This window comes from Taudactylus pleione, unplaced genomic scaffold (assembly GCF_031769625.1).
Source record: "Taudactylus pleione unplaced genomic scaffold, aTauple2 ptg000162l, whole genome shotgun sequence".
NCBI lineage: Eukaryota > Metazoa > Chordata > Amphibia > Anura > Myobatrachidae > Taudactylus > Taudactylus pleione.
Window position 1 is genome coordinate 10,890,916 of NW_028284564.1, and position 16,834 is coordinate 10,907,749.

A 16,834-nucleotide genomic window follows, 5' to 3' on the forward strand; every position below is an offset into this window, starting at 1 on the left:
ATCCTCACAAAGTATTAACTCGTCCCCACTTGAATCCACCACCACAGGTCCCTCTGTACGTTCTGGAGGCTGGTCTCCCTGGAAGAGCTGATAATTCATTTTGATGAACATCATCTTCTCCACATTCTGTGGAAGCAACCTCCTACGCCTTTCGCTGACAAGGTTCCCGGCTGCACTAAACACTCTTTCGGAGTACACACTGGAGGGGGGGGCAACTCAGGTAAAATAGAGCCAGTTTGTACAGGGGCCTCCAAATTGCCTCTTTTTCCTGCCAGTACAGGTATGGACTGTCTGACATGCCTACTTGGATGCTGTCACCGATGTAATCCTCCACCATTCTGTCAATGGTGACAGTATCATATGCAGTGACAGTAGACATGTCAGAAATTGTTGCCAGGTCCTTCAGTCCGGACCAGATGTCCAAACTTGGTCCTGCCTGCCCTGCATCACCGCCAGCGGGTTGCTTAGGATACCTAAGTTTTTTCCTGGCAGCCCCAGTTGCGGGAGAAAATGAAGAAGGAGCCGTTGACGTGTCACGTTCCGCTTCAGCTGACAGTGTGTTCACCAGCAGGTCTTTGCACCTCTGCAGGCTTGTGTCGGCCGGAAAGAGAGACACCACATAGGCTTTAAACCTAGGATCGAGCACGGTGGCCAAAATGTAGTGGTCTGATTTCAACAGATTGACCACCCTGGAATCCTGGCAAAGCGAATGAAGGGCTTCATCCACAAGTCCCACATGCCGAGCGGAATCGCTCCGTCTTAGCTCCTCCTTCACTTTCTCCAGCTGCTTCTGCAAAAGCCTGATGAGGGGAATGACCTGACTCAAGCTGGCAGTGTCTGAACTGACTTCACGTGTGGCAAGTTCGAAGGGCTGAAGAACCTTGCACAACACGGAAATCATTCTCCACTGCGCTTGAGTCAGGTGCATACCCCCTCCTTTGCCTATGTCATAGGTGGATGTATAGGCTTGTATGGCCTTTTGCTGCTCCTCCATCCTCTGAAGCATATAGAGGGTTGAGTTCCACCGCGTCACAACCTCTTGCTTCAGGTGATGGCGGGGCAGGTTCAAGAGTGTTTGCTGGCGCTCCAGTCTTCGGCACGCAGTCGCTGAATGGCGAAAGTGGCCAGAAATTTTTCGGGCCACCCAAAGCGTCTCCTGCACGCCCCTGTCGCTTTTCAGAAAATTCTGCACCACCAAGTTTATTGTGTGAGCAAAACATGGGACGTGCTGGAATTTGCCCAGATGTAATGCCCGCACAATATTGGTGGCGTTGTCAGATATCACAAATCCCCAGGAGAGTCTAAGTGGGGTAAGCCACTGGGCGATGATTTCCCTCAGTTTCTCTAAGAGGTTGTCGGCGGTGTGCCTCTTACTGAAACCGGTGATACACAGCGTAGCCTGCCTTGTAACGAGCTGGCGTTTCTGAGATGCTGCTACTGGTGACGCTGCTGCTGTTGCTGCGTAAGGTGATACATCTACCCAGTGGGCTGTCACAGTCATATAGTCCTTAGTCTGCCCTGTTCCACTTGTCCACATGTCCGTGGTTAAGTGGACATTGTGTACAACGGCATTTTTCAGGACACTGAGGACACTTTTTCTGACGTTTCTGTACAGTCTCGGTATCGCCTGCCTAGTGAAGTGGAATCTAGACGGGATTTGGAACCGGGGACACACTACCTCCATCAATTGTCTAAATCCCACTGCACTAATGGCGGATACCGGACGCACGTCTAACACCAACATAGCAGTCAAGGCCTCAGTTATACGTTTTGCTTCAGGATGACTGCTGTCGTACTTCATCCTCCTCGCTAAGGACTGTTGGAGGGTCAATTGTTTAGTAAAAGTAGTGGTGTTCCTACTTCCTCTCTGGGATGATGAACGACTCCCAGCAGCAGCAGCAACAGCAGCAGCGGCAGCAGTAGGCGTAGCAATGCAGGATCCTCCGGAGGAATCCCGGATAGGAGAGTCAGTCATGCCAGTGATATGGCCTGCAGGACTACTTCCGATCCTGACTAAGGAGGAAATTGACGAGGAGGGAGTTGACGGTGTGGTTTGCAGGCGCTTGGATACAACAGGACAACGGGATTTAGGTGTCCCTGGACTGCTTACGGTCTGAGCCAAAGTTTCTGAACTTGACAGTAACTTTTTATGAACGCGCTGCAGGTGCCGTATAAGGGAGGATGTTCCTAGGTGGTTGACGTCCCTACCCCTACTTATTTCACCTTTACATATGGTACATATGGCAAGACAGTTGTTGTCCGGATTTGGATAGAAATATTGCCAGACCAAAGAGGTGGAATGTTTGGTCTTCTGCCCAGGCATGACCGTGATGGGCTTTTTCATCCCACGGACAACAACTGTCTCCCCCGGAGCCTGATTTAAACAAACCACATCACCATCAGAATCCTCCTCGCCAACTTCCTCCTCAGCGCCAGCTACACCAGTATCCTCATCCTGTTGTACTTCAACAGTGACATCTTCAATTTGCATATCAGCAAGTGGACTGTGGGTGCTCCTTTCAGCACTTGCAGGGGGCGTGCAAATGGTGGAAAGAGCCACCTCTTCCCGTCCAGTGCTGGGAAGGTCAGGCATCGCAACCACCACCACACTTGGACTCTCCTTGGGGATTTGTGATATCTTCTTAGAAAGCACAGTTCTTCGCTGTGCTTTTGCCAGCTTAACTCTTTTGATTTTTTTAGTGGGAGGAGTGCTTCCATCGTCATGTGAAGCTGAACCACTAGTCATGAACATACTAGGGATCGACCTTAGCCGTTCCTTGCCACTCCGTGTCGTAAATGGCATATTGGCAAGTTTACGTTTCTCTTCAGCTGATTTAAATGTCTTTTTCAAGGTCATTTTCCTGAACTTTGCCATTTGGGATTGTATGTGCCCTCTACTATGACATTGGGCATCGGCCTTGGCAGACGACGTTGATGGCATGTTATCGTCTATGTCATGACTAGTGGCAGCAGCTTCAGCACTAGGAGGAAGTGGTTCTTGATCTTTCTCTATTTTATTTTTATCGGAGAAAGTTTGGTCCTCCATTTATGTTATATCGATTTGATATATACGTGCGGCTAAACACAGAAAATAATTTTTTTTTTGGTTTGGACTGGAGTGTACTTTGTGGGTTACAGCACCCTTTAACGGTCAAGCCAGCCGGCCCTTTACTTATGACACAGGCGCACTCTTGGCACTACTTTGTTGATGCACGTGCGGCTACTGCGCACACAATTCACAAACACAGAAAATAATTTTTTTTTGGTTTGGACTGGAGTGTACTTTGGGGGTTACAGCACCCTTTAACGGTCAAGCCAGCCGGCCCTTTACTTATGACACAGGCGCACTCTTGGCACTACTTTGTTGATGCACGTGCGGCTACTGCGCACACAATTCACAAACACAGAAAATAATTTTTTTTTGGTTTGGACTGGAGTGTACTTTGGGGGTTACAGCACCCTTTAACGGTCAAGCCAGCCGGCCCTTTACTTATGACACAGGCGCACGCTTGGCACTACTTTGTTGATGCACGTGCGGCTACTGCGCACACAATTCACAAACACAGAAAATAATTTTTTTTTAGGTTTGGACTGGAGTGTACTTTCGGGGGTTACAGCACCCTTAACGGTCAAGCCAGCCGGCCCTTTACTTATGACACAGGCGCACGCTTGGCACTACTTTGTTGATGCACGTGCGGCTACTGCGCACACAATTCACAAACACAGAAAATAATTTTTTTTTTGGTTTGGACAGGAGTGTACTTTCGGGGGTTACAGCACCCTTAACGGTCAAGCCAGCCGGCCCTTTACTTATGACACAGGCGCACGCTTGGCACTACTTTGTTGATGCACGTGCGGCTACTGCGCACACAATTCACAAACACAGAAAATAATTTTTTTTTGGGTTTGGACTGGAGTGTACTTTCGGGGGTTACAGCACCCTTAACGGTCAAGCCAGCCGGCCCTTTACTTATGACACAGGCGCACGTTTGGCACTACTTTGTTGATGCACGTGCGGCTACTGCGCACACAATTCACAAACACAGAAAATAATTTTTTTTTTGGTTTGGACTGGAGTGTACTTTCGGGGGTTACAGCACCCTTAACGGTCAAGCCAGCCGGCCCTTTACTTATGACACAGGCGCACGTTTGGCACTACTTTGTTGATGCACGTGCGGCTACTGCGCACACAATTCACAAACACAGAAAATAATTTTTTTTTTGGTTTGGACTGGAGTGTACTTTCGGGGGTTACAGCACCCTTAACGATCAAGCCAGCCGGCCCTTTACTTATGACACAGGCGCACGCTTGGCACTACTTTGTTGATGCACGTGCGGCTACTGCGCACACAATTCACAAACACAGAAAATAATTTTTTTTTTGGTTTGGACTGGAGTGTACTTTCGGGGGTTACAGCACCCTTAACGGTCAAGCCAGCCGGCCCTTTACTTATGACACAGGCGCACGCTTGGCACTATTTTGTTGATGCACGTGCGGCTACTGCGCACACAATTCACAAACACAGAAAATAATTTTTTTTTGGTTTGGACTGGAGTGTACTTTCGGGGGTTACAGCACCCTTTAACGGTCAAGCCAGCCGGCCCTTTACTTATGACACAGGCGCACGCTTGGCACTACTTTGTTGATGCACGTGCGGCTACTGCGCACACAATTCACAAACACAGAAAATATATTATTTTTTTAGCACTTGGGGGGAGCACCCCTGATGGACAGAGCACCCCCTGGACAACACTACAGCACCCCTTTAGGACTGGGACACTGCACAGGACTTTGGAGTGGACACAGCCCCTATGGAGAACTGACTGCACAACACAGTCCAGCCAGCCCCTATGGACTTTGAAGTAGTGGACACAGCCCCTATTAACAACAGCAGCACAGCACAACACAGCCAGCCCCTATGGACTTTGAAGTAGTGGACAACAGCAGCACTACACTACACTACACTACACAGCACTAACTCCCACCCTCCCTCTTCACTGTCCACAGCCGAGTGAGAAAATGGCGCCGACGCGGGTACCTTATATAGGATCCAAAACCCGCGAGACTCGGAAGGCGGGATGATGACGTTTTGCCTCGATGTCAGATCCAAGTCAGGCGGGAAAAGTCGAGCCTGACTCGGATCGGACTCGGATTGGGGGGGCTCGGGGGGGTTCGGATTTCAGAAATCCGAACCCGCTCACCCCTAATATATATATATATATATGTGTATATATATATATATATATATATGTATATATATATATTAGGGGTGTGCACCGGCCACTTTTCCTGTTTTGTGTTTTGGATCTGGATCTTTCTTCGTGTTTTGGATCTGGATTGGTTTTGCCAAAACCACCCTTCCGTGTTTTGGGTTCTGGGTTTTGTGTTTTGGATCTGTATTTTTTTGAAAAAAAGCATAAAAACAGCTAAAATCACAGAATTTGTAGGTTTTTCTGCTCCTATGCTATTATTAACCTCAATAACCTTAATTTCCACTCATTTCCAGTCTATTCTGAACACCTCACACCTCACAATAGTGTTTTTATGTCCAAAAGGTTGCACCGAGGTAGCTGGATGACTATGCTAAGCGACACGAGTGGGCGGCACAAACACGTGACCCATCTAGGCGTGATACTGCAGTGGCAGACAGGATGGCAGTTTGAAAAACTAGGCCCCAAACTGTACATAATGCAAAGAAAAAAAAAGGTGCAAGATGGAATTGTCCTTGGGCCCTCCCACCCACCCTTATGTTGTATAAACAGGACATGCACACTTTAACAAACCAATCATTTCAGCGCCAGGGTCTGCCACACAACTGTGGCTGAAATGATTGGTTCGTTTGGGCCCCCACAAAACAAGCTGGCAATTAATGTGTCCCTGCACAAACTGGCTCTACGGAGGCAAGATGTCATCCTCATCCTCCTCATCCACCGATTCCTCACCCTCTTCAGTGTGTACATCCTCATCCTCACAAAGTATTAACTCGTCCCCACTTGAATCCACCACCACAGGTCCCTCTGTACGTTCTGGAGGCTGGTCTCCCTGGAAGAGCTGATAATTCATTTTGATGAACATCATCTTCTCCACATTCTGTGGAAGCAACCTTCTACGCCTTTCGCTGACAAGGTTCCCGGCTGCACTAAACACTCTTTCGGAGTACACACTGGAGGGGGGGCAACTCAGGTAAAATAGAGCCAGTTTGTACAGGGGCCTCCAAATTGCCTCTTTTTCCTGCCAGTACAGGTATGGACTGTCTGACATGCCTACTTGGATGCTGTCACCGATGTAATCCTCCACCATTCTGTCAATGGTGACAGTATCATATGCAGTGACAGTAGACATGTCAGAAATTGTTGCCAGGTCCTTCAGTCCAGACCAGATGTCCAAACTTGGTCCTGCCTGCCCTGCATCACCGCCAGCGGGTTGCTTAGGATACCTAAGTTTTTTCCTTGCAGCCCCAGTTGCGGGAGAAAATGAAGAAGGAGCTGTTGACGTGTCACGTTCCGCTTCAGCTGACAGTGTGTTCACCAGCAGGTCTTTGCACCTCTGCAGGCTTGTGTCGGCCGGAAAGAGAGACACCACATAGGCTTTAAACCTAGGATCGAGCACGGTGGCCAAAATGTACTGGTCTGATTTCAACAGATTGACCACCCTGGAATCCTGGCAAAGCGAATGAAGGGCTTCATCCACAAGTCCCACATGCCGAGCGGAATCGCTCCGTCTTAGCTCCTCCTTCACTTTCTCCAGCTGCTTCTGCAAAAGCCTGATGAGGGGAATGACCTGACTCAAGCTGGCAGTGTCTGAACTGACTTCACGTGTGGCAAGTTCGAAGGGCTGGAGAACCTTGCACAACACGGAAATCATTCTCCACTGCACTTGAGTCAGGTGCATACCCCCTCCTTTGCCTATGTCATAGGTGGATGTATAGACTTGAATGGCCTTTTGCTGCTCCTCCATCCTCTGAAGCATATAGAGTGTTGAGTTCCACCGCGTCACAACCTCTTGCTTCAGGTGATGGCGGGGCAGGTTCAAGAGTGTTTGCTGGCGCTCCAGTCTTCAGCACGCAGTCACTGAATGGCGAAAGTGGCCTGAAATTTTTCGGGCCACCCAAAGCATCTCCTGCACGCCCCTGTCGCTTTTCAGAAAATTCTGCACCACCAAGTTTATTGTGTGAGCAAAACATGGGACGTGCTGGAATTTGCCCAGATGTAATGCCCGCACAATATTGGTGGCGTTGTCAGATATCACAAATCCCCAGGAGAGTCTAAGTGGGGTAAGCCACTGGGCGATGATTTCCCTCAGTTTCTCTAAGAGGTTGTAGGCGGTGTGCCTCTTACTGAAACCGGTGATACACAGCGTAGCCTGCCTTGGAACGAGCTGGCGTTTCTGAGATGCTGCGACTGGTGGCGCTGCTGCTATTGCTGCGTAAGGTGATACATCTACCCAGTGGGCTGTCACAGTCATATAGTCCTTAGTCTGCCCTGTTCCACTTGTCCACATGTCCGTGGTTAAGTGGACATTGGGTACAACGGCATTTTTCAGGACACTGAGGACACTTTTTCTGACGTTTCTGTACAGTCTCGGTATCGCCTGCCTAGTGAAGTGGAATCTAGATGGGATTTGGAACCGGGGACACACTACCTCCATCAATTGTCTAAATCCCACTGCACTAATGGCGGATACCGGACGCACGTCTAACACCAACATAGCAGTGAAGGCCTCAGTTATACGTTTTGCTTCAGGATGACTGTTGTCGTACTTCATCCTCCTCGCTAAGGACTGTTGGAGGGTCAATTGTTTAGTAAAAGTAGTGGTGTTCCTACTTCCTCTCTGGGATGATGAGCGACTCCCAGCAGCAGCAACAGCAGCAGCGGCAGCAGGAGGCGTAGCAATGCAGGATCCTCCGGAGGAATCCGGGATAGGAGAGTCAGTCATGCCAGTGACATGGCCTGCAGGACTACTTCCGATCCTGACTAAGGAGGAAATTGACGAGGAGGGAGTTGACGGTGTGGTTTGCAGGCGCAACAGGACAACGGGATTTAGGTGTCCCTGGACTGCTTACGGTCTTAGCCAAAGTTTCTGAACTTGACAGTAACTTATTATGAACGCGCTGCAGGTGCCGTATAAGGGAGGATGTTCCTAGGTGGTTAACGTCCCTACCCCTACTTATTCCACCTTTACATAAGGTACATATGGCAAGACAGTTGTTGTCCGGATTTGGATAGAAATATTGCCAGACCAAAGATGTGGAATGTTTGGTCTTCTGCCCAGGCATGACCGTGATGGGCTTTTTCATCCCACGGACAACAACTGTCTCCCCCGGAGCCTTATTTAAACAAACCACATCACCATCAGAATCCTCTTCGCCAACTTCCTCCTCAGCGCCAGCTACACCAGTATCCTCATCCTGTTGTACTTCAACAGTGACATCTTCAATTTGCATATCAGCAAGTGGACTGTGGGTGCTCCTTTCAGCACTTGCAGGGGGCGTGCAAATGGTGGAAAGAGCCACCTCTTCCCGTCCAGTGCTGGGAAGGTCAGGCATCGCAACCACCACCACACTTGGACTCTCCTTGGGGATTTGTGATATCTTCTTAGAAAGCACAGTTCTTCGCTGTGCTTTTGCCAGCTTAACTCTTTTGATTTTTTTAGTGGGAGGAGGGCTTCCATCATCATGTGAAGCTGAACCACTAGTCATGAACATACTAGGGATCGACCTTAGACGTTCCTTGCCACTCCGTGTCGTAAATGGCTTATTGGCAAGTTTACATTTCTCTTCAGCTGATTTAAATGTTTTTTTCAAGGTCATTTTCCTGAACTTTGTCATTTGGGATTGTATGTGCCCTCTATTATGACATTGGGCATCGGCCTTGGCAGACGACGTTGATGGCATGTTATCGTCTATATCATGACAAGTGGCAGCAGCTTCAGCACTAGGAGGAAGTGGTTCTTGATCTTTCTCTATTTTATTTTTATCGGAGAAAGTTTGGTCCTCCATTTATGTTATATCGATTTGAAATATAGGTGCGGCTAAACACAGAAAATATTTTTTTTTTGGTTTTAACTGGAGTGTACTTTGGGGGTTACAGCACCCTTTAACCGTCAAGCCAGCCGGCCCTTTACTTATGACACAGGCGCACGCTTGGCACTACTTTGATGATGCACATGCGGCTACTGCGCACACAATTCACAAACACACAAAAAATATAATTTTTTTGGTTTGAACTGGAGTGTACTTTGGGGGTTACAGCACCCTTTAACGGTCAAGCCAGCCGGCCCTTTACTTATGACACAGGCGCACGTTTGGCACTACTTTGTTGATGCACGTGCGGCTACTGCGCACACAATAAACAAACACACAAAAAATATTATTTTTTTGGATTGAACTGGAGTGTACTTTGGGGATTACAGCACCCTTTAACGGTCAAGCCAGCCGGCCCTTTACTTATGACACAGGCGCACGCTTGGCACTACTTTGTTGATGCACATGCGGCTACTGCGCACACAATTCACAAACACACAAAAAATATTATTTTTTTGGTTTGAACTGGAGTGTACTTTGAGGGTTACAGCACCCTTTAACGGCCAAGCCAGCCGGCCCTTTACTTATGACACAGGCGCACGCTTGGCACTACTTTGTTGATGCACGTGCGGCTACTGCGCACACAATTCACAAACACACAAAAAATATAATTTTTTTGGTTTGAACTGGAGTGTACTTTGGGGGTTACAGCACCCTTTAATGGTCAAGCCAGCCGGCCCTTTACTTATGACACAGGCGCACGCTTGGCACTACTTTGTTGATGCACGTGCGGCTACTGCGCACACAATTCACAAACACAGAAAATATATATTTTTTTGGTTTGGACTGGAGTGTACTTTGGGGGTTACAGCACCCTTTAACGGTCAAGCCAGCCGGCCCTTTACTTATGACACAGGCGCACGCTTGGCACTACTTTGTTGATGCACGTGCGGCTACTGCGCACACAATTCACAAACACACAAAAAATATTATTTTTTTGGTTTGAACTGGAGTGTACTTTGGGGGTTACAGCACCCTTTAACGGTCAAGCCAGCCAGCCCTTTACTTATGACACAGGCGCACGCTTGGCACTACTTTGTTGATGCACGTGCGGCTACTGCGCACACAATTCACAAACACACAAAAAATATTATTTTTTTGGTTTGAACTGGAGTGTACTTTGGAGGATACAGCACCCTTTAACGGTCAAGCCAGCCGGCCCTATACTTATGACACAGGCGCACGCTTGGCACTACTTTGTTGATGCACGTGCGGCTATTGCGCACACAATTCACAAACACAGAAAATAATTATTTTTTTTGCTTGGACTGGAGTGTACTTTGGGGGTTACAGCACCCTTTAACGGTCAAGCCAGCCGGCCCTTTACTTATGACACAGGCGCACGCTTGGCACTACTTTGTTGATGCACGTGCGGCTACTGCGCACACAATTCACAAACACAGAAAATATTTTTTTTTTGGTTTGGAGTGTACTTTGGGGGTTACAGCACCCTTTAACGGTCAAGCCAGCCGGCCCTTTACTTATGACACAGGCGCACACTTGGCACTACTTTGTTGATGCACGTGCGGCTACTGCGCACACAATTCACAAACACAGAAAATAATTTTTTTTTTGGTTTGGACTGGAGTGTACTTTGGGGGTTACAGCACCCTTTAACGGTCAAGCCAGCCGGCCCTTTACTTATGACACAGGCGCACGCTTGGCACTACTTTGTTGATGCACATGCGGCTACTGCGCACACAATTCACAAACACAGAAAATATATATTTTTTTGGTTTGGACTGGAGTGTACTTTGGGGGTTACAGCACCCTTTAACGGTAAAGCCAGCCGGCCCTTTACTTACGACACAGGCGCACGCTTGGCACTACTTTGTTGATGCACGTGCGGCTACTGCGCACACAATTCACAAACACAGAAAATAATTTTTTTTTGTTTGGACTTGAGTGTACTTTGGGGGTTACAGCACCCTTCAACGGTCAAGCCAGCCTTCCCTTTACTTATGACACAGGCGCACGCTTGGCACTACTTTGTTGATGCACGTGCGGCTACTGCGCACACAATTCACAAACACAGAAAATATTTTTTTTTTGGTTTGGAGTGTACTTTGGGGGTTACAGCACCCATTAACAGTCAAGCCAGCCGGCCCTTTACTTATGACACAGGCGCACGCTTGGCACTACTTTGTTGATGCACGTGCGGCTACTGCGCACACAATTCACAAACACAGAAAATATATATTTTTTTGGTTTGGACTGGAGTGTACTTTGGGGGTTACAGCACCCTTTAACGGTCAAGACAGCCGGCCCTTTACTTATGACACAGGCGCACGCTTGGCACTACTTTGTTGATGCACGTGCGGCTACTGCGCACACAATTCACAAACACACAAAAAATATTATTTTTTTGGTTTGAATTGGAGTGTACTTTGGGGGTTACAGCACCCTTTAATGGTCAAGCCAGCCGGCCCTTTACTTATGACACAGGCGCACGCTTGGCACTACTTTGTTGATGCACGTGCGGCTACTGCGCACACAATTCACAAACACACAAAAAATATTATTTTTTTGGTTTGGACTGGAGTGTACTTTGGGGGTTACAGCACCCTTTAACGGTCAAGCCAGCCGGCCCTTTACTTATGACACAGGCGCACGCTTGGCACTACTTTGTTGATGCACTTGCGGCTATTGCGCACACAATTCACAAACACAGAAAATTATTTTTTTTTTGGTTTGGACTGGAGTGTACTTTGGGGGTTACAGCACCCTTTAACGGTCAAGCCAGCCGGCCCTTTACTTATGACACAGGCGCGCGCTTGGCTCTTCTTTGTTGATGCACGTGCGGCTACTGCGCACACAATTCACAAACACAGAAAATATATATTTTTTTGGTTTGAACTGGAGTGTACTTTGGGGGTTACAGCACCCTTTAACGGTCAAGCCAGCCGGCCCTTTACTTATGACACAGGAGCACGCTTGGCACTACTTTGTTGATGCACTTGCGGCTATTGCGCACACAATTCACAAACACAGAAAATAATTTTTGTTTTGGTTTGGACTGGAGTGTACTTTGGGGGTTACAGCACCCTTTAACTGTCAAGCCAGCCGGCCCTTTACTTATGACACAGGCGCGCGCTTGGCACTACTTTGTTGATGCACGTGCGGCTACTGCGCACACAATTCACAAACACAGAAAATATATATATTTTTGGTTTGGACTGGAGTGTACTTTGGGGGTTACAGCACCCTTTAACGGTCAAGCCAGCCGGCCCTTTACTTATGACACAGGCGCACGCTTGGCACTAATTTGTTGATGCACGTGCGGCTACTGCGCACACAATTCACAAACACAGAAAATAATTTTTTTTTTGTTTGGACTGGAGTGTACTTTGGGGGTTACAGCACCCTTTAACGGTCAAGCCAGCCGACCCTTTACTTATGACACAGGCGCACGCTTGGCACTACTTTGTTGATGCACGTGCGGCTACTGCACACACAATTCACAAACACAGAAAATAGTTTTTTTTTTGGTTTGGACTGGAGTGTAGTTTGGGGGTTACAGCACCCTTTAACTGTCAAGCCAGCCGGCCCTTTACTTATGACACAGGCGCGCGCTTGGCACTACTTTGTTGATGCACGTGCGGCTACTGCGCACACAATTCACAAACACAGAAAATATATATATTTTTGGTTTGGACTTGAGTGTACTTTGGGGGTTACAGCACCTTTAACGGTCAAGCCAGCCGGCCCTTTACTTATGACACAGGTGCGCGCTTGGCACTACTTTGTTGATGCACGTGCGGCTACTGCGCACACAATTCACAAACACAGAAAATATTTTTTTTTTTGGTTTGGACTGGAGTGTACTTTGGGGGTTACAGCACCCTTTAACGGTCAAGCCAGCCGGCCCTTTACTTATGACACAGGCGCATGCTTGGCACTACTTTGTTGATGCACATGCGGCTACTGCGCACACAATTCTCAAACACAGAAAATATATATTTTTTTGGTTTGGACTGGAGTGTACTTTGGGGGTACAGCACCCTTTAACGGTCAAGCCAGCCGGCCCTTTACTTATGACACAGGCGGATGCTTGGCACTACTTTGTTGATGCACGTGCGGTTACTGCGCACACAATTCACAAACACAGAAAATAATTTTTTTTTGGTTTGGACTGGAGTGTACTTTGGGGGTTACAGCACCCTTCAACGGTCAAGCCAGCCGGCCCTTTACTTATGACACAGGCGCACGCTTGGCACTACTTTGTTGATGCACGTGCGGCTACTGCGCACACAATTCACAAACACAGAAAATAATTTTTTTTTGGTTTGGAGTGTACTTTGGGGGTTACAGCACCCTTTAACAGTCAAGCCAGCCGGCCCTTTACTTATGACACCGGTGCACGCTTGGCACTACTTTGTTGATGCACGTGCGGCTACTTCGCACACAATTCACAAACACAGAAAATAATTTTTTTTTTTCGGTTTGGACTGGAGTGTACTTTGGGGGTTACAGCACCCTTTAACGGTCAAGCCAGCCGGCCCTTTACTTATGACACAGGCGCGCGCTTGGCTCTTCTTTGTTGATGCACGTGCGGCTACTGCGCACACAATTCACAAACACAGAAAATATATATTTTTTTGGTTTGAACTGGAGTGTACTTTGGGGGTTACAGCACCCTTTAACGGTCAAGCCAGCCGGCCCTTTACTTATGACACAGGAGCACGCTTGGCACTACTTTGTTGATGCACTTGCGGCTATTGCGCACACAATTCACAAACACAGAAAATAATTTTTGTTTTGGTTTGGACTGGAGTGTACTTTGGGGGTTACAGCACCCTTTAACTGTCAAGCCAGCCGGCCCTTTACTTATGACACAGGCGCGCGCTTGGCACTACTTTGTTGATGCACGTGCGGCTACTGCGCACACAATTCACAAACACAGAAAATATATATATTTTTGGTTTGGACTTGAGTGTACTTTGGGGGTTACAGCACCTTTAACGGTCAAGCCAGCCGGCCCTTTACTTATGACACAGGTGCACGCTTGGCACTACTTTGTTGATGCACGTGCGGCTACTGCGCACACAATTCACAAACACAGAAAATATATATTTTTTTGGTTTGGACTGGAGTGTACTTTGGGGGTTACAGCACCCTTTAACGGTCAAGCCAGCCGGCCCTTTACTTATGACACAGGCGCACGCTTGGCACTAATTTGTTGATGCACGTGCGGCTACTGCGCACACAATTCACAAACACAGAAAATATTTTTTTTTTTGTTTGGACTGGAGTGTACTTTGGGGGTTACAGCACCCTTTAACGGTCAAGCCAGCCGACCCTTTACTTATGACACAGGCGCACGCTTGGCACTACTTTGTTGATGCACGTGCGGCTACTGCACACACAATTCACAAACACAGAAAATAGTTTTTTTTTTGGTTTGGACTGGAGTGTAGTTTGGGGGTTACAGCACCCTTTAACTGTCAAGCCAGCCGGCCCTTTACTTATGACACAGGCGCGCGCTTGGCACTACTTTGTTGATGCACGTGCGGCTACTGCGCACACAATTCACAAACACAGAAAATATATATATTTTTGGTTTGGACTTGAGTGTACTTTGGGGGTTACAGCACCCTTCAACGGTCAAGCCAGCCGGCCCTTTACTTATGACACAGGCGCACGCTTGGCACTACTTTGTTGATGCACGTGCGGCTACTGCGCACACAATTCACAAACACAGAAAATAATTTTTTTTTGGTTTGGAGTGTACTTTGGGGGTTACAGCACCCTTTAACAGTCAAGCCAGCCGGCCCTTTACTTATGACACCGGTGCACGCTTGGCACTACTTTGTTGATGCACGTGCGGCTACTTCGCACACAATTCACAAACACAGAAAATAATTTTTTTTTTTCGGTTTGGACTGGAGTGTACTTTGGGGGTTACAGCACCCTTTAACGGTCAAGCCAGCCGGCCCTTTACTTATGACACAGGCGCGCGCTTGGCTCTTCTTTGTTGATGCACGTGCGGCTACTGCGCACACAATTCACAAACACAGAAAATATATATTTTTTTGGTTTGAACTGGAGTGTACTTTGGGGGTTACAGCACCCTTTAACGGTCAAGCCAGCCGGCCCTTTACTTATGACACAGGAGCACGCTTGGCACTACTTTGTTGATGCACTTGCGGCTATTGCGCACACAATTCACAAACACAGAAAATAATTTTTGTTTTGGTTTGGACTGGAGTGTACTTTGGGGGTTACAGCACCCTTTAACTGTCAAGCCAGCCGGCCCTTTACTTATGACACAGGCGCGCGCTTGGCACTACTTTGTTGATGCACGTGCGGCTACTGCGCACACAATTCACAAACACAGAAAATATATATATTTTTGGTTTGGACTTGAGTGTACTTTGGGGGTTACAGCACCTTTAACGGTCAAGCCAGCCGGCCCTTTACTTATGACACAGGTGCACGCTTGGCACTACTTTGTTGATGCACGTGCGGCTACTGCGCACACAATTCACAAACACAGAAAATATATATTTTTTTGGTTTGGACTGGAGTGTACTTTGGGGGTTACAGCACCCTTTAACGGTCAAGCCAGCCGGCCCTTTACTTATGACACAGGCGCACGCTTGGCACTAATTTGTTGATGCACGTGCGGCTACTGCGCACACAATTCACAAACACAGAAAATATTTTTTTTTTTTTTGGACTGGAGTGTACTTTGGGGGTTACAGCACCCTTTAACGGTCAAGCCAGCCGACCCTTTACTTATGACACAGGCGCACGCTTGGCACTACTTTGTTGATGCACGTGCGGCTACTGCACACACAATTCACAAACACAGAAAATAGTTTTTTTTTTGGTTTGGACTGGAGTGTAGTTTGGGGGTTACAGCACCCTTTAACTGTCAAGCCAGCCGGCCCTTTACTTATGACACAGGCGCGCGCTTGGCACTACTTTGTTGATGCACGTGCGGCTACTGCGCACACAATTCACAAACACAGAAAATATATATATTTTTGGTTTGGACTTGAGTGTACTTTGGGGGTTACAGCACCTTTAACGGTCAAGCCAGCCGGCCCTTTACTTATGACACAGGTGCGCGCTTGGCACTACTTTGTTGATGCACGTGCGGCTACTGCGCACACAATTCACAAACACAGAAAATAATTTTTTTTTTGGTTTGGACTGGAGTGTACTTTGGGGGTTACAGCACCCTTTAACGGTCAAGCCAGCCGGCCCTTTACTTATGACACAGGCGCATGCTTGGCACTACTTTGTTGATGCACATGCGGCTACTGCGCACACAATTCTCAAACACAGAAAATATATTTTTTTTTGGTTTGGACTGGAGTGTACTTTGGGGGTTACAGTACCCTTTAACGGTCAAGCCAGCTGGCCCTTTACTTATGACACAGGTGCACGCTTGGCACTACTTTGTTGATGCACGTGCGGCTACTGCGCACACAATTCACAAACACAGAAAATATATATTTTTTTGGTTTGGACTGGAGTGTACTTTGGGGGTTACAGCACCCTTTAACGGTCAAGCCAGCCGGCCCTTTACTTATGACACAGGCGCATGCTTGGCACTACTTTGTTGATGCACGTGCGGTTACTGCGCACACAATTCACAAACACAGAAAATAATTTTTTTTTGGTTTGGACTGGAGTGTACTTTGGGGGTTACAGCACCCTTCAACGGTCAAGCCAGCCGGCCCTTTACTTATGACACAGGCGCACGCTTGGCACTACTTTGTTGATGCACGTGCGGCTACTGC